The following is a 22,233-nucleotide window of genomic DNA, read 5'->3' as shown; positions in this document are numbered from 1 at the left end:
CTTTTGCATCAGTAGCTATCTACCACTATTCTGCAAAACAGTTTATCTGGCTTTGCTCCAATATACTGTTATTTGCACTTTATTTCTGGAGGAAGTAACCAGTGAAATTTCCCACACATTTCTGCTTCCCCTCCCTTGCGTATTCTATGATATTTCCATGGGTTTATGCTTTTGTATTTCTGTTTTGGACTGAATTGATACACTCCTCAAGTTTTTCTGAATACATTCAGACACTCAAAGTGATCTTTCAGCCATGATTTGCAAGTCTCCCCAGTAGATGAATACCAGTCAATGTCTGCTTAGCACAGTGCCCAATTGCTGTTGCCAGGCCATTGGACAGGTGTTTGTATGTCAGTGGCCTTATAAATGGTTTTTGCCACTTCCTTGAAAACTTTATTCTCTTCTTCCGTTGTTTTTTCTTCCTTCTGTTTTTCTGTAGCATACAGATAATAAGCAAGTGTTATAACATCAGGATGTGTAATGAATATGTTCTCTTAACTAAGTATGTGAACATCACTATCAAATGTTTTTGATTACATGTATTTAAACTAAATTAACCTCTGCATTTTGAGATGTTAGATTAAATTGAGCCCTGCTGAACCTAGTTGCAATTTTATTTAAGTAAATTTAAATAGTAGTTCAGTTTTGCTCTGCTTTTGTGTTCTTGGCCAAAAGCCTTAACTGGACCTGATATCCAATCCAAACAGGAATGACTGGTACTAATGGTGCAAATACAAGACAGAAGCAGGTCTGGTACAACTTCCACTGGTTGTGATGGCTATATCCATAATACTGGTACTTTTTGGGTGTTTGTTTTTTTTTTTTTTTTTTTTTTTCATGTGGTTGGAAGGTGGATGAGACACTAGGTATTATGAAAACAATAACAGAACCTCTGCTAGACTGCAAAGAAGAGCAAGCTTCTATTTGACTGGGACGTGAGGGTATTTCAAAAGCAATGTTTTAAGTTCTTTTTTAAAATGACAAAAAAGTTGTATATACCAAAGTGGAATATGGTGGCCTTGCTGAAAGGTAATCATAGATAGTTAAAAACATCCATAAGTAAACATGAATAAATCCTACTGTAGAAGCAGATTACACATTTCAGTGTTGTGGTATAACTCAATAATCTGACTGTTTTTGTTAGGAAGGGTGAGAGGACTGGTCCTGCTTTAAATCGTATTCTGTTGAATCTGAAAATCTCCAGAATGCACCGCTACAGAAAGTGTAGCATTCCAACACCTAAGTCCATAGCGCTCTTACAGAGAAGCTGCCTGGCAACCAGGAGGCAGTAGGGTAGTGCCCAGAGGGGCTGTAAGAGAAGATTCTGTGCTGGCTCAGCTCCCTTTCCAGTGCTAGCATTCAGATAAACATAAACATTTATAGCCTTGTATTACCAGAAACATTACCACCCTAAAGAGACTCACAGTCACATGCTGTGAGTTGAGAGATCACAGTGATATGACAAAAAAGGTACTAAAAGTTGCACTTTGGTGCACCACAGGTTGCAATCTCTTCGCTCAGAAGATTGTTTTAAAGATTAGGATATTTATTCCTAGGAAATCATACCTTAAATCAAAAACTCAAGAGTATTTTTATTCATTTAGGCTAAGCCTCCACAAGTTCAGAAACAAAATATTCATATGTTTTTATTTAGCATTTCATTCAGTGTAGTATTACCAAACACCTCTAAAATATGGTGCATTTAAGAAGAGCAATGTTGTCGCACAGCTGGCAGGTGTTAACCCTCTTCTGTGTGCTTTGGGCTCAGCCAGGGAGAAACCTTCAGAAGTTCTGATCACTGAAATCACTAATACAATACCATACACTTAGTATAATTCATTTTCAAAACAAAGTTATATGAGGTAACCAATATTAAAGAAATGTTTCAGTGATTAGAATAAATAACATATATTTTAGAGTTATTTTACATGTTTTTTGTTACTTACACCTGGCAGTCTGTCTCCTCTTGTCCAGAGAGATGTGTGTCCTATCAAACTAGTTCTTGGAATTGTTTTGTTTTGGAGCATATTTTCTATTTTTTTTCAGATTTTTTTTTAAAAAGTAACTTTTAGGAGTATAAACATCATACAGTTTCATTTACATAAATATTTGAGCCGGCATTCTTGAAAATGACAAAACTCCTTGCTAGAATATAAGAGCTCTTATTAAGCCATGGAGGCTTCATGTATGTACACCCTTTAGAGCTTTGAAGACCTGGAAAATGATCTTTTTGCCTTGAGGGACCTTCACATCTACAAGATAAATTTGCACTTATGGTCCTTTTTAAAGCACTTAAAATTGATGTCACGTGTCTGATCTGATCCAAACTACTTTGCAGTGAGGCAAATTAGTAACAGAGAAAATCAATCATACCTGTAACTACTTGAGCCATTTTCAAGAAAAATCAGTCTTTGTCTTTTGAAAGTCAAACAAAATCTAAGTTTCCCTCTCTTTAATTATGAAGTGCAGGTGTAAGAGCCTATCAGATCTTAAGGTTAGAGATGAAAGTTATCCATAATTAAGTCATTATTTATTTAACCCATCTGCTCAGTGCTCCGAATGTACTTCAGTTGAGCCATTCATTTGAAACTTATTTTAAAACATAGAAAAAAAAATTACTTCCCTTGAAGCAAAGCAATATATAACAGAATATTTTTATAGAAAATCTCTCTCGATGTAATTTTCTCTGCCTCTAGGAAAAGAAGTTAAGAATTCTGTCCTTTAAAATTTTGTGTATAGGTGTTAAGTGTCTCAATGTGCCCATATAACCATACCAAGAAATGGATATGAAAAAATATGCTTATGCAGTGGTAGTGGAAAGTAACACACTGATGAAAGGCTCTATTGTAATGGTTTCTGTATAGGATCTACATTGCTTCCTGTAATTGCCCGTTTCTTTCCCATTGAGGCACGGCAGAACTGTGTTCCCCGATTGAGTGGCTTAGTGAGATGCACAAAATCCATAGGAAGAATCTGGGTCTTTGCACTGTTTTATTTTTATAGCACTATGGGAAAGTGTTGTCTCATTTCTCCTTCCATTAGGTATGCAAGGCAGGTAAAAATCATATATGTATTCCTTGAAATATCATTCTGTTCCTCCATTTGCTATGATCATTGCAAGAACATTCAGATCCCATTCCCGTAGGCTGTTACATTCATTCATCTTGGAACAGGATTTTTTTCCCCTTCCTGTTTGGTGATCAGCTTAAACTCCTGGCCTGCGGTAATGAAAAGTTATAGGGACAAAAAGATGTGCATAAAGAAGTGTAGGACTGGAGATTAAACTCCCTATTGCAATTCATGTTATGCTAATGAGGCACATAAGATCATTCAGAGCAGGGTAATGCAGTGATATTACCAAGAAACCTACGTAATTTACTATGGGGAGCCTTTACTTAATATATCATATTTCAGCAAGAAACTTAATAAAAAGAAGCTTAATACATAAATACCACCAAGCAGCATAGAAGATAATGCGGCATTTGATCAGACTAATATATAAACACCACCGTGAAACCTAATTTCCAGCAAGTTGCCTGAGAATCAAAATATGCATATTGCTTATTGTTACTGCTGAAACAATAGCTTAATAACTAAGGATACCAGAAAAGGCATAATAAACATTTCCTATTATTTCTATTCCCCAGTTGCCTATAGTGGCCATATAATTTAATATTTGATTGAACAGTCTGGATATGAAAGCTATTTCCCTTGCAAAGTAATCCTAGCACTCAGCTGCAGTACAGCAAGAAGTGTTACCATGGTACCTTATCCCATGATATTTTCCCCTCAGTTTTATTGATGCTTCCATTTTTAAAGCCATTCAGTTTCATTGAATAATATACATACTGTGCTATAACATGTTTTGACGTCAGTCCCATCAAGGGTCAAAAAAAATAAAATTTTTTTGTTCAATCAAGATAATTTTACTTAGTAGTATTATGAGAAAGTTTAATATCTGAAAATCTGGGATGTCCATTTGAAGCAGAGATAACGTGTCTTTTATTGGTCTCTTCCCTGAAGAACTGTCTTTCAAAACTATGGCAGAAAAGGAGTAGGAAAAGAAGGTGAAAAAACTTAAGTGAGGTGATAACCACATGATTTAAGAGTTCTGACTTACTGACTGGGATCCATGTTCTTCTGCTCTATATCTGGAAGCAGTCACCTTGCATGTGAAATATGGTTGATCTGGAGGTGTCACCTGTGTAAATTGTTTCAGAGAGGTGCAGAACTATACCTGATTATTACTTATTTCTGATGATATTAAGCAGACTATATTGCTGTTAAGGGTCAGCTAAATTTCCTCTGGTAAATTCCTGAATTGATCTTTTCTTTTTTTTCCTCCTGTGAGAAAAATGATGGATTCAGTCAGTCCTGATACTCACGCTCTCCCACAGCTGAGGACAGGAGGGCTGTACAGCAAAGCCTGAGTTCACTACACTGAGAACTGTAAGAACCTGACTGTAATTCATGGATCTTAATAATCTGCATGTTTCTGCTGAAGATATGGAAAGTTTTGGGAGCTTTGGTTTGGCATTTGCTCCATCCACACAGAAATTTGGTCCTTATCTCCATATTCTGGGGCTCTTAGTTCAGCCATTGCTTCCAAAGCTTGAACATTTCCAAAACTTCATCAATCAACTAGGACTGACAGTGAGTCAGAAACCACAGCTTTTAGTGCAGTAGTGGTTAGATGAATCTATTCTTTGTCTTAAAACCTGCCAGCTACCCTAAGTTCATTCCCCACCCCCCCAAAAATCAATGTGTGCTTTCAGAAATCCCCCACTTTCAGAAACATTTTCAGAATAGGTGATCAGGACTTGCATGTGCAGAAGCAAAGATACATCCAGCATTTTTTACAGCACTCTGTGCATAGAACGTTATTTGTTTATTTTCATATTTGTAAATAAAAATTGATTTAGGAAAAATATATAAATCTCTTTTCAACAATCTCCCAGTTTGAGTCTCTAAGTGCGCATTACAATGGGCAACATGAAACAAAGCTGAACTAATTTATGCTAAGCTGATCCATCAGTGATCATCTCAGGAAACTATGATGGGTCTGATTTTGATCCCTAATTATACTAGATTAAGTAAAAATGATTCCATAAAGGTCACTTTCATAAAAGAACTATCAGCCACAATGTAAAGCAGCTGTTCTAAAACAGCAGGTAAAACTAGGCGAGATGCTAATGAGATCTACAAACTAACCTGCCATTTCGAGGTCCTTTACATTAATACCTACATAATCAGAACATGTTATCAATTTTTGAGTATGCAGGGTGTTTAAGTCCTGAAAACTCATTTTTTTTTATTCCATGCTATTTATTAAAGCATTTAAGTAAAAGAATATAATTGACATTACGTATGATACATACATCTTCTAGATTTAACGTCACACAAAACAACCATTTTTATGAAAAAGATCAACATTAAACAGCCTGAGAATCTATCTATTCAGACTCCTTTTTAAAATAAATGACAAAATGTGTTTCCACTAATTATTTCTGTGTTGATAGCTATTTACACAGCACAAGCAGACAGCAGATAATACTAATTGTTTTTCCAGTGTCCTCAATAACTAGATATTTAAAAGTACATAAAAAATAATAAAAATAAATGAAACAAAAAAAAGTCACCACTTCAGAGAGGGGAAGTTTCTTATAAGTATCACTTGTCATCAAGAATAAATATGGTCTGATTTCGCTCGCATAATTATATCTCACTGGACAGAGGCTGTCTTTAGAGGACATAATGCAGAAATGTCCACTTTCCAGTTCTGTGATGTGAAGGTTTATTCGTAGGGCTATCTCACTCAAAGGCCACCTCACACAAATGTCTCCAGCCAAGGGCTGCTAACTTGTAGCAAGGTCTTACTTGCAGAATTGTGTTGTGGGCTTTCTCCAGCTCTGACTCTCCATGCAGTCGCTGCAGTGGTCAGCCCCATCCATTAGCCACTAACCAGCTACAGCAGCTGCTTTTACCCCCCTGATGCAAAACATTGGTGTGCTCTAGATGCCTCCTTCTCCAGTTGCTATCTGTTGCTGTAATCCGTTGTGTTTTATGCAGCCTTGTTTGGTGACGTGCTCCCGTACAAGAAGTCTTACATACTGGAAGAGAAGGAACTCGATAGATCTGGCTGCTAATGCAATCTTGCTGGCAGATCCTTTGGGTGTAGTTCCAAACTCCATTGCAGCTAATGGAAAAATCTCTGACTCGCTGAGTTTGAATCAGGTCCGTACACCCCTGCTGATAAATTTCTTAAGATCTGCCTCCATGGGGAGTTAAGGATCCAACTGATAGTTTCAAAACTATATTTAAATTAACCCTCTTAATCCAGAAAAGGAGCTTATCTTTTATAGCTTCATTGGGCTTTGCATTGAAAAGTGATCTAACAGGTTGAATTGTGGCCAGGCCCTCACCTTTGCCAGGTTACCACATTTCCACAAAAGTCTACCCAGCAATTAAAGGTCGTACCTGAACTAAGTCAGAGGATCACACAGGAGAAAAGTAGCAGCTGGCTAGGTCATGGTGATGCCCCACTGTATGGAGCAGTAGCTGCTATCAATAGCAAGGGTTTCTCCTGTCAGAGGACTAGTATGTCTTTGCTTGAGTGGATAGATTATGATGTGTTGCTATAAATAACTCAGCAGCCACAGGTGAACAGAACTTGGTCCGTTTTCAATGTTTAACAATACTTTTTAGCATTTAAGTTGCTAGGCATTCAGTCATCTCTCTTTTAATTAGTTCTGTATGTTTGGTTCTGCTTCAACTGCCACTTTGCTAGGGTTGTTTTTTATTCTTCCTGTGCATTTTCACTTAATCTTACACGTGTTCCTTTGCTTTTCCATGTTGCCTCTCCTCATGCTAATCAGTCTGCCAGGGCATTTTCAGTCTCCCCAGGGCCAACATGCTTTTAGCTGCACTCCATAACCTCTGCCCTGTGTCTTTCTCAGTATTTCTTAGATGTCTTGCTTTGACTCTGTGTTGTGCTGTCTTCAAGAAAGCTGTTTGACTATGGAGAAAAAGAAATGCAGTGAGGCATCAATAAAGGGACAAATATAGGGTACCTTGAGGAGGTAGAACATCAATAGAAAAGAAAGTATGAAAGCCTCTGAGGAAGATAAAGCAGCTCTGGAGAACGCGAGGCAGCTATAGAATGTTTGTAAGGTAAATAATGGCCTAAGATCAAAAAAGAAAACAAAAGTAGATGAAGCATAGTATCAAACAGAATTTAAATAAATCATTAGCAAGAAAATCTCCTTCTTGAACCATAGGACACTAAACAGCATTTAATTAAAAAATGGGTGTTTGATCTTCTCGTGTGACTACTTTTGTAATATCTTGCCATTTATATTGGTGATATTAAGGCCAGAAGGGCTGGTGTCCTGGGCTGAACAAAATTTAAATAAGAAAATGTGTGCTAGGTCCATGAAAAATCTTTGATCCACTTCAGTGGAACCATCAACTTGCCTATGCTTGAATCCGAAAAGCAATTTTTAACTGGACACTTGCCATTTTATCTCACTTTCTCTCTCGCTTAACGTTGTAGCTGGTAAACACAGGGACTAGAGCTGTGCATAATGCCCTGCTGGGGGGATGCTTGACCCCTTTGGTAACCAGGACTGCCTTGGAACAGACAGGCAAAATCTAGCCTAGAGGACTGTGCAAAAAAGTGAGAACAAATCTTGGCCACTGGACATCTTTGCCTTGCATTTCATCAGGAGCAAAATTAAAGTAGCTCATATTAGTGTACGTATGGACAAATAGCAGCTAAATAACTTTTTATCTTTTCAGAAATGAATGGTAATATTTTAAAAACAGAAGTACATAGAGTAGTTTTTTCCCCTCACATTTGCTCTTTGAGATTACTTGTTCTGCAATGGGTAGTATTAAGTAGGCCAAAGATCTTTACATATGTCGTTGCTTGCCAACATGATATCAGAAAAGCGTCAACCATATATTACCTGTGGGATGCTCCTCATTTGTATTATCAAAGTGTTCAGTTCATGACTTGGGTACCAGCTGTAGGAGTTGCTTTTATATAGCATTTTTTTTACAAGCATGGGTAACGATTTAGCTCTAGGGCTTATCTAGCATGTTATTGATGAGAAGAAAAAAGTAAGTAAAAGGAAATTACACTAATGTTTGCTCTACAAAGTCAAATAAGTGATTTAGCAATTGGTAAGACCCCTATAAATCACTGCAGACTGTGTTTTCAGCAAGCTTCTGAAAATGAATCTGCAGTCCTGTTTAACATACCTAGGCTTGCCCAGGGCACTTGCCTTAAACAAATCAATTCTGTTCATACCCCGACTGCCATGAAAGTCTTGATTCTCAGATGGACAGATCCCTTAGCTTGGGGCAGAAGAGCTGAGTGCTCTGTGGAGAAGACATTTCTCAACAGCAGCACAGAACCCCTGTTTTGGAAAACCATTAGAGGTAAGAACAGGTCCTTCATCAGCTTTTCTATGTATTATACAGTGTACTTGGTGCTGATGGCATTACAAAAAAGTGGTGTTAGATCCTCTGTGAGTCATGGGTACGTTTCTATGAGGCTTTTTATTAATTTTGTACATAATTAAAAAAAAAAGCCTAAATGTAGGTAAGCAACACTGTATCTGTTGAAACTGGGAATACTAGACTTCAAAGTGTATTCTTAAGACATAGTTCCCATATTTTTTGTTCTTGCAAACTATTTGGAATCTATAAACTTTGTCTTAGCTGAGAGAATCAGGGGGTAGGGGCTGGAAAGCAGTTAAAATTCCCTCCCCCTCCCCTCCCCAGCGCAAGTTTCTTTCTGAATAGTGAAGTCAGTTAGATGCCTCTGGGTATAATAGCAGTGCAACACTACATGACAGACAATATTCTTTTAGATTTAATATCATTTTTGTAACTGTAATGAAGTATCTGCTTCTCAGTTTCTGTAACACTTGCTCGAGGTACATTACCCATATAATTAAGCATGATTAAATGATAATTGCAGTCTTTTCGTGAAGTAATTCTATGGTTGTTTATGCTTTGCAGAAAGTAGATGGCATTTATTTTGCATGTGTCAAGGAAAAGCTCTAAATGTTAAAGAAGTTGCTAAGGAATAATTGCCATAAATTTACAAAGGAACTACTAGGTAACTAGAATAAGGTAGTAGAAAAATTTCTGTCAAGATACATTTGTATTTTTGAGAAGGTGTTATTTTTGTATTATTTCTGAAAAAAGTCATGGTAAGTGAAGAAAACATCCAGTTTTGATTATGGGTGAGATATTATTTAAGTGAGATACCATGTTGTTTTATTTATAAAAATGCTCTTTCTACCACACTACAGAAGACCCTTTTCACATCTAATTCTGGAGACACACAGAACATGTTGATGCTCTTCTGCTTTGATATCTTTTCATTTGAATGGGGATAATACTGCAAGCAAAGGAAGTTCTGTGCCACACCCTGTCACTTTGGATGTTAGAAAAATGACTTACAAACACTGGCTTTGCTTGCATTAACTTTTGAGTTTGGATCAAGAGTGCACCTGTGAAGCAAATCTGATCACCCGCACTTACTGTGCTTTGTTTCACATCCCATGTGTCAGTGCAGTCTTGCATCAGGCACAGGGGATTCCTCTCAAATGAAGTGAAACAGAAAGAAGAGCTGCAGGATTGCACCTAATGCTTTCCAATGAGAGGGTCCAGCACATAAGTAGGAGGAACAAAAACCTCAAAATATGTTTCCTGAAGGTGTCAGTTCCCCATCACCAGCTCTTTGGCTCTGCAGATCCACTTCTTTTGCCCGCCACTATTTGCTTACGCAAGCATAACCTGTGTTGCCTTTGGGGCCAAATACTGGATAATGTGAAAAACAGGCATGTTGTAGGCCTGAAAATCTTCCTGGGGGCTGAGGTTCCAGCAGAGTCCTGTCTGGTGTTTCACAGCTGCTGCTGCGGAAGCTCCTGTGCTGCTCCCTTGGTGTGAGGTTTGGAATGAGACTGCATACTGCTCCTTTCCAAAACCTTATTCCTGTGGGGAGGACTTTTCAAATTAAAACATTTGAATCTGAAGAAAACAATCAGAAAATAATACTAGAAACAGAATTTCTCTGAAATAGATTTGGATATTTATCATTGTGATTTGTATTTTCTTTAGTGTAGTGGCTTTTTAAAAAAATTGTTTGCTTCATCTTTGGGAACACCCTGCTTGACAAAAATAGTTTCTGTTTAGTGAGCCCTCACTCTTAATTTAACAAGTATTGAAACGCAGGCTTAATATTAAGATAATTTATTTAAATTTTACTGATTTTAATAGTATTGGTCATAAAACATCTCAGCATACGGCTGAGAGACCTGGAATTGTTTGGCCTGGAGGAGTCTCAGTGCAGTGCTTATCAATGTTTATAACTACCTGGTGGAGGGATGGTAAGGAAGAAGAACCCAGGCTCCCCTCACTGGTGCCCAGTGGCAGAACAAGAGGCAATGGGCACAAACAGAAATGCTTGAAATTCTCTGTGAACATAAGACAAAAATGTTTATATTGTGGGGGAAGCTGAACACTGGAACAGGCTGCCGAGAGGGGCTGCAGTTCCCATCCTCAAGGATGTTCAAAATGTGATAGGACACAGCCCTGTGAGTGACTGCTTGAGCAGGAGGGGTTGGACTAGGTGGTCTTCAGAGGTGGCTTCCAACATCAACCGATCTGTGATTCTGTGATACGTTTTACTGGATATGTTTCCTCTACCTGGACCATAGCATTGGCTCAGGGATGATACCAATCTATGCCTTGTGGTTTCTAGGTGTTGCAAAATCTTACTGGAAAACTGTGTAGAATGCACAGGTTGAAGCCTTCTATTTCTTTTCAGGCTACTTTTGCATTGAGTAGGCTTACACCCTTTCTTCTCTAGTGCTTCTGTCAAGTGAAATGACTTTTTTTCCCCCAAGACTTGTCTGCTTGGAAGGCTTGTCAAAAAAGCTACAGAAACCAAGACGAATATTAAATACAAAGAATCTCTGGAGGTGAGATATACTGTGTATATCCTGGCACAGTCAAGTTAAAAATTACCACTCAGGTGCCTAAATCAACTAATTAATCCATACTGCATTAATTATGATAATGAAAAACTAATAATAGCTTATTGGCCTAAAAACAAATGCAAGTGAACGAGAGACTTTTTCAACACTGGCTGGCGACCCCCATCCAGCATGCTCCAGCATTGATTGCTGGAGCTATCAAGCAGAAATGAACAGTGACTGGAGGTAAGAAGAAATCAATTTTTGGGTTTTTTTCCCTGCTTTCAAAGTCATTGAAAAAAATTTCATCCTTCTCTTGGTAAATAATTAAAGATTGTGTCAATCTTCATGGAACATTTATGTAAGCTTTTGTCCATTTTTGGCTTTGAGTGACATTTGTGGGTTCCTTAAATATTCTTATAAACATGTATTCTTATAAACGTGTTTCTTGGAAGAAAAGTTACAGTATTGGACGATATATGTTTATCTGGAAGATTTACAAATTTTAGCTTTTGTTGAACTGCATGTTTTTAGCATTAGACAAAACTAGTATTTTTTAGTGATTAAGAGAGATTTCTGTGTTGGTTTTGATTACTGAGGTAGCAAAGTATATCTGAAAGTGACAGAATCAAATGTCTCTCAGCCAGAACAGAAGGGATGTTAAATGTGGGATGCCCCTGTTGGTTTGCATTTCCATCTTTTTGTTTATCAGAGCAAATTATAGTCCTGCAGAGACTAGTTTGGATCTAAAGCTTAACCTACATTCCCTTAACATCTGTTCCTAAGGAGAAAAAACATATGAATTTGTACATGCTGATTCCTTTTCAAAGGGAGACACTTCCTGTGAAAAGTGTCTCCGCTAGTTCACTGAAACATAATCTAAACACTATCTGAGGGACAGAAATGAATAATATAAACCAGGCTGAGATCAAAATGAAAATAGGAAGTGGGACAGGGATTTTCACAGCAATGTTATTTTTCAAAGCCAGCACAGGTAAACAGACACAAAGGTAACGCCTAAAGCAGGAACAAAGAAAATTCTTGACAATAAAACTCAGGTGGGAGAAACTAAATTGAGAAGCACAGCACTGTCATGTGACAATCAAAAATAATAAAACAGGAGAGAAGTAATGGCAAAGAGCAAATTCTGAGCATTGAAGCAGCTCTATAGGAGAAAAGAGAAAGAGTATTGAGTCGTGGTAGAAAGAAATCAGCCTAAGGGCAGCAGAAAATCATCCTTGACTTAAATCAATATGAAAATAGTGCTGCCATACTTCATGTAGGTAGCAAAAAGACTAGATACGTTTATGAAGAAGCAAATTTGTCAAGGCAAATAAAAATAAAAGCATTATCACAAATGTTCATCCAGGGACAATTTCAACTTGTCCTGGTTTCAGCTGGGATGGAGTTGATTTTCTCCTCAGTAGCTGGTGCAGTGCTGTGTTTTGGATTTGGTGTGAGAACAATGTTGATGGCACACTGATGGGTTTGGTCGTTGCTGGGTAATGTCTGTATTAAGTCAAGGACTTCTCAGTTTCTCAGGCCCTGCCAGGGAGAGGGTTGGAGGGGCACTGGAAATTGGTAGAGGACACAGCCAGCACAGCTGACTTGAACTGGCCAAATGGAGATTCCATACCATATGATGTCATGCTGAGTATATAAGCTACAGGAAGAAGAAGGAAGTGGGGGGACATTCTACATTATGGCACTTGTCTTCCCAAGCAGACGGAGCCCTGCTCTCCTGGGGGTGGCTGAACACCTGCCTGCCCATGGGAGGTGGTGAATGGATTCCTTGGTTTGCTTTGCTTGCGTGCGTGGCTTTTGATTTACCTGTTAAGCTGTCTTTATCTCAGCCCATGAGTTCCCCCATCCCACTGTGGGGAGTGTGAGTGAGCGGCTGAGTGGTACTTGGTTGCCAGCCAGGGTTAAACTACAACACAACTCTTGTGCCGCAGGGCACCACAGCAATAACCCAGTGGTGGGGGATCTAGCCCAGAAATTAGGTAGGCACTACGATAAATGTAGAAGCTGGATATTCTGTATTGTTGTGGGTTATATCTTTATTGTCACCGTAATGTAGAAGAAAATGGCAAATATTTGTACATTTGGTTTTTTGAATATTTGCCCAAAATCCTCTTACGCAGGGGACATCATTTTACATCATTGCAGAATAAGGGGCTTGTTTTCTGTTTTAACTAGGAATGTGATTTGTTTCTAAGAAATGCAGTTTCCTTCACATCTGCTGCCTTTATGTTTGAGTTCCTGGTAGCTGGGAAGGGTTCTATCCTCGTGCTGCAGCTGGAGTGAGACAGGCAGTGTTCAAAGTTTCTTTCTTCCTTTTGAACGTGAAAAGAAAATTATATCTTTTTCCCAAATGGGAGTGGAAACCAGGCTGCAGAAGGGGCTGTGTTACTGTTTCTGTAAGGATCACTTTGTTAAAAGCCTCCAGATGGAGTGTAGCAGCGTTAACTAGTATTGAGGCACTGTGAGTGCCATACACTCATAGACATGCAGATAATGTGCTTGCTGTATCCAGGACATCTTTTAATGTATGCTACTTCTAAGTTTTCTAAGATGTGGGGAAGGAAAATGCTAATTGGCAGAGGAAAGGACCCTGGGTGGAAGGAGACTGGAGACCACCAAGAAAATTTACATATACATTTAATGGAGCAGGAGAAGAGAAAATGACCTGATTATTTAAATGTATTTTGCTGTGAGGCATAACTTTGTAACATACTCTCCTTATCCACTGAATTTTCCAGACATCAAATTGGACACATTTAATAATAGAATATATTCCTGAAACTGCATGAAGGTACAATTTTTGCTCTGGTAATTTTTTTGAAGTTTTCAGGACTGGGCTAGACTCGGCTTTAAGCAGGCTGGTCTGCATACAGTTGTATGGGGTTTGCATGGCAAGGTTTTGGTAGTGGAGGGGCTGCAGGGGTGGCTTCTGTGAGAAGCTGCTAGAAGCTTCCCCTGTGTTCCATGGAGCCAGTGCCAGCCAGCTCTAAGATGGACCCCCTGCTAGCCAAGGCTGAGCCCACCGGTGATGGTGGTAGCTTCTTTGTGATAGCGTATTTAAGAAGGGGGAAAAAAACTGCTGGGCCAGAAGAGAGGAGTGAGAATATGTGAGTGAAACAACTATGCAGCCACCAAGAAGGAGGGGGAGGAGGAGCTCCAGGCACTGAAGCAGAGATTTCCTGGCAGCCCGTGGTGAAGCCCACGGCAGGGCAGGCTGTGCCCCCAGCCCATGGAGGTTAATGGTGGAGCAGACACCCCCTTGCAGCCCATGGAGAGCCCATGCTGGAGCAGGTTAGCTGGCATGATTTGTAACCCTATTGAAACAACCCGTGCTGCAACAGTCTGTAAAGAACTGCAGCCCATGGGAAGCACCCATGCTGGAGAAGTTCACGAAGAACTGTCTCCCACGGCAGGGACCCACACAGGAGCAGGGCAGAGCGCGAGGAGCCCCCCCTGAGGGGAAGGAGCAGCAGAGGCGGCGTGTGAGGGAGCGGCCGCAGCCTGCGCTACTGGAGGGGAGGAGGCAGGGGGAACTGGGTGTGAAGCTGGGAAGAAGGGGGGGGGGGGGGGGGGGGGGAGGTGTTTTAAGATTTATTTTTTATTTTTTATTAATCTACTCTGATTTGATTGGCAATAATTTTCCTCACTCGAGCCTTTTTTGCCTGTGGCTATAATTGCCGAGAGATCTCCTTGTCTCTATCATGACCCACAAGCCTTCTGTCATACTTTTTCTCCCCCTGTCCAGCTGAGCAGGGCAGCGATAGAGCGGCTTGGTGGGCACCTGGCATCCAGCCAGGGTCGACCCACCACAGCAGTGTTGACTATTTTGAGTGGGAGACTGATCTCCTTGATTTCCTAAGATGTCTTCCAACCAGAATTGCTCTGATTCTAAAACTGAAATAACTTTATGGAAGGAAAAGCTATATCCATGAAAAATTAATTTATTTCTGTTTTTCACTACTGGGCCACAGACTTTGCTTGAATTCACTGGCTTTGTACCAATGTAAGTGCATTAAACTTCTTATTGAAAAACTGATATAGCAAAATGGACAACCTGGCATTTTTTCCAAACTTTTGGCTTGGCTTCATGTCAAAGGAAGACTGATTTATTTTTAAAAGTAATCATTTATTTTTCCTAAAATTAATAATTAATCATTAATTTTTGGCACAGTAACTCACCCATCTTTTATTGTACTCATATTTGAAAAGCCTTCTGCCTGAAGGTAGGTGTTGGTTAATTGTACAAACTTAACTACACAAATACGTTTTGCATAGATATTCAGTTGTAAATTTTTGTAGTTCCATTGAAATGCGCTAAGCACTAAGATGCATTGTTCTGCCTATATCTTTGCAGGCAGGATGGGTCTGTGCAGCCAGCAAGCTTTTCTGTCTACTGGACTATTTTAGTTCCTTAAGGGCAACTAATGATTCTGGCAAAGTATCTGACTTGCCTTGGATGTTAACGTAGACTGAACTGAAATATTTCTTGTTAGCAGTCAGAGACATTATCTTAATTCAAGTGAATGTCTCTTTGGCTTCCTAGTGATTTCCAGTATTTGGATGTCAACATTGTAATTGGCAGGTTACTTTATTTACTGTATATGTATGCATGTATTGCTTCACCTTGCTTATGGAGGTCTTTTTCAATACCTTTTAAAGTTCAACTTTCTCTTAAATGCATGTAATTCCTCTTAAGAAATTCCCACTTCTATGACAAAATGAACTTTTTATTATAGAGCAGGCTCCTCATTCTTCTATGTAACCTTGAGCAAATCCATGGGACAGTTTCTTCCCTGGTGAAATGAGAATGTAGACCCTTTCTTTCTGAAAGTAGTTCAGGCTTTCAGGTGAAAACCACATGAGAAACAGACATAGTTAGTTATTGGAGTTTATGCAAGAGAAGATGCCACATCTGTTGGATTCCTGTGCAGCGTCAGGGCAGTTTGCTGATGTCACTCATTTTTGTAATATGTAAATGTGCTGCTGTTGGCCAGACTTTTCTCAAATAATCTTTATGCATATCATATATAAAACTTTAAGTTCCTAGTTGATACGTCTGTTTTTCTGATCAGAAAAAATTACTGACAAAGGGACTTGAACGTTATGAAAACTTTGTGGCATTACTGTGGTTTAAAACCCAGAGAATCTGGACAGACTGCAGTGAATAGCGCTTCTTATATTGAATTCAGCGCAATCTGGTTTTCCATCTTTTGTCATCATTTGGTTTACTCTTTCATTCTTATTGCTTGACTAATCACAAGTGAATGCAACTTTGCTATGAGAAGGATGTCTTCTCTAACAGGCACAGAAGATAGTATGATTTTTCTATCATATTTTCAAACCATATCCAGCAAATTTGATATTTTATTTATCTTTCCAGTGTACCTTTCTTCCTTTAAATAAATGTACCGAGTAATTTCTTTTGTCTAAGCTCTGTTTTTTCTTTTGTTTATGCAACAGAAACCTCCTGATTTTTGCATGCTTATTTATCATGACATCTAGTTATTGCTGTAATATAGCACTCTGGAAACTCAGTTATTATATATATATTTGTACCTAGTGTGATACTATATTGGATGTCTAATGAATTTATCCTAGTAACTGCAAGTGGTGTAGCTCTTTGTTAAGCTTCTGTCTACTTCAATAAATGAAATAATGAGCATGAAGATTCCTTCATTGGTGGGAATTTATCTCTGTTCAGAGAACTGCTTTTTACAGTGAAATTAGTGGAATATTAAAGGTCTCTCCAACTTCATGGCATATCAGTTGAATGGGCTAGTTCATCTTTATTAATTGCATTGTGATATTTTGCAAGCTCAAAGAAGTTAAGGTGCCATTTCCTTACAGGAAGTGAGAAAAATATAATTTTACAAGAAGTTATTTTAGGGTCAGGCTGTAGAAAACTAAATGAACTCCCAGCAGGGGGCAGATAAAGTGACTGATATTGAAAGATTTGTTTTAAGGATTTTGTTCATGTTTCCACTGGTTCACAGATGTTTTGTGAAAGTGCCTAGTTTCACTTAAAAAACAGTATTAATCAGTTTCAAAGTTTTGATATTTTTAAGTATTCTGTCTCAAATGTCTCCTTCATTCAGGCTAAATAATAAAACCTGAAAATAAAACATTCTGTTTCCTTTATCCATTCCCTCTAGACACCTGTAGTATGTCTAACATGTCCCAAGTTTCTATGGCCTCTGTTGAGTTCCCCAGCAACTCTGTCTTTGGCTGGGTTCTCCTTTTCTCCTGTGCTTGCTTACTGAGTGACTAGTTGGTCTCTGCTGTGATACCTTGCTTTTCCCTCATATTTTTATTGCTGATTTTCTTTTCCACATCTTTTAATGGGTTTCTTTATGCCACCATAAGTCTAATCCAGCTCTGTGGGTAAACCTCATTTTCTCTAGAAATACTGCCCTCTCCTATTTTTCACCCCATGTTCAATTTTTTTCATTAGTTTCCAGAAGAAAAGGATTATTCATTAGACTTCTCATCTCCTCTACAGGAAGTCAAGTTGAGCAGTCATTGCAAAGTGCTGGCAGGAGGAGAGAGTGATGGGAATGTGCCCAGATACTTGATAGGAGTGGATGGCAGATGCTGATGCTCTTCACAGGCTTATGTAGAGATAGACTAACCTCATGGTCCAGTTCCTGGTCTGGTGGCACAGGGTTGGGCTCCAAACAGGTTTAATACAATAAGTAGGAAATTAATAGAAATTGGCAGCTAATAATCTAAATGCATGCAGGGGTGAGCTGGAAGTTTACACTGGGATTTCTTGGAAGAGAGTATGGTTCTTAAGTAAGGTTGGACACTGCCTATCCTTTGAGAAATAAGCAGTAGAAGAACTGGTGGAGATAATTCAGATAAAATTTTTGTTGTTTTGCTTTATTCTTTATCTAAACAGTGATTTAAATAGTTAACCATAAAAGTCTTGTAAAAAGCTTGAAAAAGTCTTCCTAACTGCCAGTGCCAGAGTAAGCACTGGAATGGGAACATAAAAGAATCAATGGTGGAAGTGGATAAATTATGGAAAAATCATCTGTACTTTGTGAACTAGAAACAAAGTGTTCACAAATCAATGCAACTTGAAATGCACTTTTTGACTAAATAGAGTTCACTCTGCTCTGACGAAAAGGAGCAAGGACGTTCAGGACTGCCACAGGTGAAAATAACTTAAACTGTGAATGCTCACAGGCAGCAGATAATTGTGCTGTGTGGGTGAATGTCTGAAACTGAACTTTGGAAATCTCAAGCAGATGCCTGTTACTTGCTAGCTGCAATTGGTGAAAGCTAGATGTAGGTTTGGGTAACACCTGGACTATACAAAAGTGCTACATCCTGAAACCTCCAGGTAATAAAAAGATGTGACACAAACCTGCCAGTTAGGAAGCTGATCACTTGCTGTGCTTCTGCATATAGATTAGTTAGGACATTCAGGGGCGTGGAGGCTGGGAAAGAAGGTGAAGATCTTGACTGGAGGGAAGATCCTGGAAGTTGGGGAGGATCCTGCAGATCAGAGAGATTTGTGAAGATGAATGTTGGGGGTTGTCCAGGGACCTTGGCTGGTGATGGCAGAGACTGGTAGCTGCCAACAGTAGCACAGCACAAACCAACAGGACTTTCTGCCTGACCTTCCTGGATCAGCTGCAGTCCTCCTGTGGGGAAGGGACATGAAGGTCTGGTGACTGTAGCACTGGGGAGAAGCAAATGTGTGTATGGGGAAAATCAAGTCAAGTAAGGGCTTGAATCTCATGGGTTCAAAGGAACACTGTATCCGGATCTACTGCTGAATCATACAATTCCCTGGTAGAATTAGAACTCTGGCAACTTCCCTTTCATAATATATAAGATCACACATAACATATAACTTTCCCTTCTTAGTAATAAATAAAAAAAAAGCAATAAAGCAAATATTTTCAAAATGTCGGCGTCCTGAAATATACTGGCCCAGGCACCCTGAAACATACTGGGCTGTGGAGCCCAATAATTAATAACAGAAAGCAGGGCAAAATCTAGATTAGGATAGCTGGGTGTTTGGTGTTTTGGTTTGTGTGTTGTGGCTTTTTTTTTTTTTTTTTTTTTTTTTTTTTTTTTTCATTTACTCTATAGATGTGGATTTGAAAGGTCTGTGGAATAGTGGAGAATTGCTGGGGAAAACATGTGAGGAATTTAAATGAAGAAACTAGCAACTGAATATAACTCTTCTGGTAACAGGGGAAAAGTTGCTTGCAGTTCACATCTTTGTGTTTGACAGGTCATGTTACCCAGGAAAAGTTTTCGCTTTGGAGTATCTGTGGGTGGAATCATGTGGTTTAGAAGTTGCTGCTGTAATCTTCTCCTTTCCTGTGGCAGGTTTGAGGATATTCATGGAAATGGAATAAATTAATACTCCTCTGTCAAAATGATTCTTTAAACTTCAGAGAATTCAAGATAGGTTTGCAAAAAATGTAAACAAGGCAACAAATTCTTAAAGAAAGTCTAAGATTTATGCTTCAAAAATGTTTCCTGTGAAAGCAAATGAAAAACAGGAGGAGAAAGGAAGACCTTGTGCAGTGCTTATGATTCACTACTGGAGAGACTGAATAGTTAATGAAATATCAGTAAAGGTTTATGCTGTATTAATTAATAAATATTGTTAGTTTGTCAAGAAAATACATTTTGGTTTTCTGTGGTGGCTAGCAATTTATATGTGAATCTGAACTTTTTCTCACTGCTGCTACTTTTTGTGTTTTATAACATGCAAAAAGGAGAAAATGGTTCAACAGCACACATGAGACATTGCATTAATACATGGATATGGTAGGCATTTGAAATAGATTAATGAGGAACGTACTGTGTACAAATAACATTTCACAAGGGCTTTATGTTCAGGTTTGACCTTGTTTGTCTTTGTTCCTTTGGAGTATAACACCCAGAAGCATTTGAGCAATGAGTAGAAATCCTGCTGCTGCGGCTGTCTTGTTCTTGCTGCCTGAGATTTGTTGCTAATGGTTTGACTCATTAGAACCCACTCCTACAAAGATGGACTCAGAAAGTCTGCAAAATAAAATAGGCTGCCAACAGCTGCCCAGGTGTAAATAGATAAAAGTACTAAGTAACAACTCGCAACTACGGTTTGTTTTACCCACCCACTTCTATGTTCTCCCGAGGTCTCTTAAGGCTGATTTTGGAAGATACTAAAGTCACTTAAAATAACATGCTTATGTGAAAGGATCTCTCTTATTCCTCACTAACTGGCACTGTCGTGATTACAGAGCTTTACATTTAATAAATAAACTGTGTTTTCCTAGATCTACATTCTCTCTGTTTTGCATTAAACAGAAGATATTTGATATATCATTAACACAATCATTCATTCCATGAAGTATGTTGTATTGAAAATTGCCTTACCTAGTTTTGTCATTGTTGTGCTAGATATGTTTGGGGTTTTTTTGTCCACAAGACTTGGATTAACCAAAAATGGGATGCCAAAAAAAAAAAAAAAAAGAAAAAAAGAGGATTCCTTTATTCTCAGAATATGAAATGGTCACACAAAAGTACTTTGATGTGCATTTCTGTGCACTAATTAGTAATGTATAGTCCACTTTGCTAACCTGAGAATCCAGACCCATGGCATTCAACTGTGCTGTTAGTCTTCCACGTTGATTAGTCTTCCTGACAATAAACACTTTGCCTTTTCTCCAGATGCTTATCTGAATGCATAGGATATTTTACAGCATGCTGAAATTTTACAGCAAGTTTTCCAGAGCTTCCTTAATCCTTGTTCTTTGAAGCCATCGCATTATATTATTCGCAAAACTGTTCAAAATAGTAAATACGCTAATTGCATGTAGATAATTGCAGTACAAGGGGGTACCCTGAACAGTAGGAGCTAACCAGTTCAGAATCTTACCTCCCAAAGAAATCCGGTTTAATCTGAAGACTGTATCCAGACACTACAAGAACAACATTTTCCTATCAGCATAGTTTGACACTACTCTTTTACTAATTTTTATTTCTAAGCAAAACCACAGTAAACAACATAACTAAAGTACTTCTGCCTGGTGGTGTATTTTATATCTCAGCGTATCTCATATCAAAGCAGCAGTACTCCAGACTATATGGTCTTTTGAGGGGTTCCCAGAACAGTAACATGTACGTATGTACATAATTTTGAGTCTTTAAAAGCATGTTAAACTTAAATTACAGGGCATTAACCTTGAATGCACATTTAGGAGATAGAATGGTGCAAACAAAATGGCAATACAAGGTAATTGCCATAAAAAAAAAATTATCTGCAATATTTGAAAAACTACTAAAGTCAGCACTGTTGAAATGTGAATTCAAGGCGAGGGAAAGGCCATGGAAAAGCCTTTATAGGAACAATGAATAATGGGACAAAAGGACCTGGAGAAAATATGGATTATTAGTGTCCTAGACAAGGAACTTCACTGTCTACTTGCCTTTAGAAGCTATACATTTACAGGTGAGACATCCTATCAGTACTTATCACTAGGGAAGCAGGGTGACAGGGCTAGGAAGGAAAAGATGATGTACTCTGTTAAAACAGTGGAAGGGAATAGAGACTGAAAGAGACTATGGAACTGTGTAGCTGGAGGTTGCTGTTATTGTTTAGAAAGAAAAGTTTCTGTGATGGGATGGAGTTTGGAACTAGCCAAATAAGAAGTCAGGAGAACAATCCATCCACGTAATCCAGCAGTCACAGAAAGAAAGGAAAAGAGAGTGTAGGTGTGGGTTGGATGAGATTGAAAGTTTTAAATATAAGGCAAGCATATTTCTCTTTCAAAGCAAGATAAAAGGAGGCCTGGCAAAATGAATGCTTTGAGAACTATAAATAAAATCAAACTTGTAAATGATAAGTGAATGAACCAAAGAAGAATAAGGCTGTATTTTCATACAGTTTAACAGTTGAGTTGGATCTAGGAGTTAGTGGGTTTGGATGACGCCAGGATCTGTCTTCATTTGCTAATGTTGGGGAAATACTTCCATTCTTTTAAAAAGAGATTCTAGATCTATTATAAGTACAGGAAGTGCATGTGTATGAAAAATAGACAGCATCTTTGGAACTATCAATGGGATTCATTGTTATGCTAGAGATGAGAACTGAGTGGCAGTCACAAAATTATAGCTTGCTTTTACTATTGCATGCACGGTATAAGCTGTCAGCTGCAGGCAAGCGTAAGACCAAGTGATGCATGAGTTTTTTACTTTCCTTAATAATTTT

The sequence above is a fragment of the Falco peregrinus genome, chromosome 13 (genome assembly GCF_023634155.1).
Source record: "Falco peregrinus isolate bFalPer1 chromosome 13, bFalPer1.pri, whole genome shotgun sequence".
NCBI classification, from domain to species: Eukaryota; Metazoa; Chordata; class Aves; order Falconiformes; family Falconidae; genus Falco; species Falco peregrinus.
This window is presented reverse-complemented; position numbering follows the sequence as displayed.